The sequence below is a fragment of the Coturnix japonica genome, chromosome 20 (genome assembly GCF_054131305.1).
Source record: "Coturnix japonica strain WE chromosome 20, WE-NBRP24, whole genome shotgun sequence".
NCBI lineage: Eukaryota > Metazoa > Chordata > Aves > Galliformes > Phasianidae > Coturnix > Coturnix japonica.
This window is the reverse complement of record NC_140682.1, coordinates 8,905,757-8,908,258: the sequence shown is the minus strand read 5'-3', so window position 1 is coordinate 8,908,258 and position 2,502 is coordinate 8,905,757. Positions and strand designations below refer to the sequence as shown.

At 44.0% G+C, this 2,502-nt stretch overlaps 1 long non-coding RNA gene across 1 annotated transcript; it reads right to left on the bottom strand.

Moving 5' to 3' along the window:
- Nucleotides 1-786: 786 nt before the first annotated feature.
- Nucleotides 787-2,502, bottom strand: LOC146757599 (uncharacterized). The gene is made up of 2 exons (XR_014936131.1): nt 2,418-2,502; nt 787-1,082 (listed from the first exon to the last, which is right to left on the bottom strand). It is a non-coding gene; the product is annotated as an uncharacterized LOC146757599 (long non-coding RNA).

Genomic DNA, 2,502 nt, shown 5'->3' with positions numbered 1-2,502 from the left:
CAGGCCAATCCAAACAAGATGCAATGACATGTCAGCCACAGAAACAGCTTGATTTTAAGGAGTTTGTTTGGACAAGCCCCTGTTGCATACGGTGGTCAAACATGCATTACTTGGGGGCACATTGTATTTGATTTAACAGATACTCTTACCTTTGGCTTTGCACAGAGTCCAAAGTCTATCAGCTTCAAATTGTCAATCAGCAGATTTTCCCGGTGGATGAGAAAGCAGTCAGGAATGATTTCCACCCAAATGCCCAAGGAAACATCTTTTCTCTTATTTCCTGCTGTGGACAGTGGTTCCCAGTCTACTCAAAGCTCGCTCGCTCTCGCTGTCTCAGAGATCTTCACTGACTGCTGGCAAGTTCCCATCTTCCAATATCCCAGGTGGGAAATACCAGCTTGTATCTGTTGGAAAGGACCTGGGGACTAGGAGGACAAGTGGTGAGAGACCACAGGCTGAATGCAAGCCAGCAGTGTGCTCTGACAGAAAAGAAGTACAACAAGATCATCAGCTGCATTAAAAAGCAGCACAACCAGACCAGGACAAGTCATTCCTGCTTAAACACTCACTGGACCACATCTACAATACTGTATCTGGTTTTTGGCCAGGAAGGATAACAACCTGAAACAAACTCTGTGGATGACATCCAGCCTGTGCAGGGGGCTGAAGCTCCCACTCAGAGAAGAGAAGCTGGGGAGAAAGATGTTTGTTCAGGGTGCAGAGGAACCTCATGGCAGCTTCTCAATGCCTACGGGGTGGGGAGAGGGGGTGCGTATGAAGATTGACTGAGGCTCTGGCCAGCAGGTCACGATGGGATTGTGACAGGAAACAGTCATACACCTAAACAGCAGACTAGATAGAAGGAAATAGCTTTCCAAGTACTGAACATATTACCCAGAGAGAACATGCAGCCTCATCCCTCGCAGAAAGTGATGATGAGAGTGGGAAAAGCTCTTGAGAAACTTGGTCTCACGATTCCCAGAGCAGCAGGTTCAGGCACAAATCTCTACAAGTCACCTCCACACCCAGTTCCTGTCCAAGCCCATAAATCCATCAGCTTCTCAGCTGGAAGCCAGTTGCTTCTAAAACATACAGACAATGATTCATTTTTCAGAGGGGAAAGGTTCCTTAGATAGAGGGATTTCATAAGATGCCTAGGAAAATGCTCGTGCTGTAATGATTTGCTTTACTGAGTGATACCAGCAGCTTACAAAATGCCAAGCTCTAACCTATTGGTGAGGAAATATTCAAGCCTTCCAGTACCTAACCTGTGCTTCAAGACTTCAGTGACAGAAAATCCATTGGATGGGGCCAGAGGAATGCATCTCACCCCATACCCTCTGTACAGCCACCATTTGTTTAAAGGATCACTCTTCCTTGAGGCACAAAACTAGAGCAGGTTACACAACAGACTGACACCACAAGGGCTTCTCTCGAGATACAAACTGCAGCAAAGAGCATCACAAAAATGTGAAACCAACACTCAGATCAGATCTGTGTCTCTGCTCCGCTCATTAGGAGCATCATGTTTTACTCCCCTTTCAGAGGAAGATACTTCTTCAAGGATAACAAAATCCAGCTCAGCTACAGAACACAGTACCACATAGCAATAAATATCTAACATTTCCTGTAGGGAAAGAATCCTAAGCACAAGTTATTGTCTGAGTTTCAGCTGGGACTGAATTATCTTCTTCAGTGTCTGATATAATACTACGTTTTCATTCTAGAGAAACAATGGAGATAGCGCAGTGATGCTTACAGTTGCTGCCAGGCAGCGTTGTACAGAGCCACAGTCAATCTCAGCTGAGAGCCCAAGGAAGTGAGAAGGAACAGAACTAGGACAGCTGACTTAAACTGGCCAAAGGATATTCCATACTATATGACATATTGTGGAAGGAGTTTTGAAGGGGGTATAACTTCATGTAAATCTCTTCCACTACTAGGAGGCTAACTGGACACTGATTGGTAGGTGGTGAGCAATTGCTTTTGCATTCATCATAACTATTATCCTTTTCTCTATCTCAGTACATAATTCTATCTCAACCCATGAGTTCTACTTTGTGTTACTTCTCCCCCCTTCAGTTCTCTCCTGCAATCCACTGGAATGGAGTGGAGTACTGTAACTCTCTCTGCCAACAGAAAAATAAAAACACATTCATTATTATTTATGGAAGACTGACTGCAGTTCAGGCTCACTGGTTTGAGGTCTCTGGGCATAACCCCGACTGTGAACAGAAGCAATTGCTGAAACAGTCTGTCAAAAAAAGACTGGAGCTTCCTCTTCCAAAAGGCGGTCCTTAGAAACAATGCAATCAAACAGCTTCCCTGTAAGATAAGGTTATCTGAAAATGCATTTAGAGAGTATCAGAGAAAGATAAGTAAGAAAGACAGCACAGAAAGCAGAAACTATTTCTTACCTCTATGACTATAAATATTTCTTTGATGTCTCTCTTACGTGATCCAATGGGCAAACATGTTGATGACTTCAGTTCTTCATGGCAT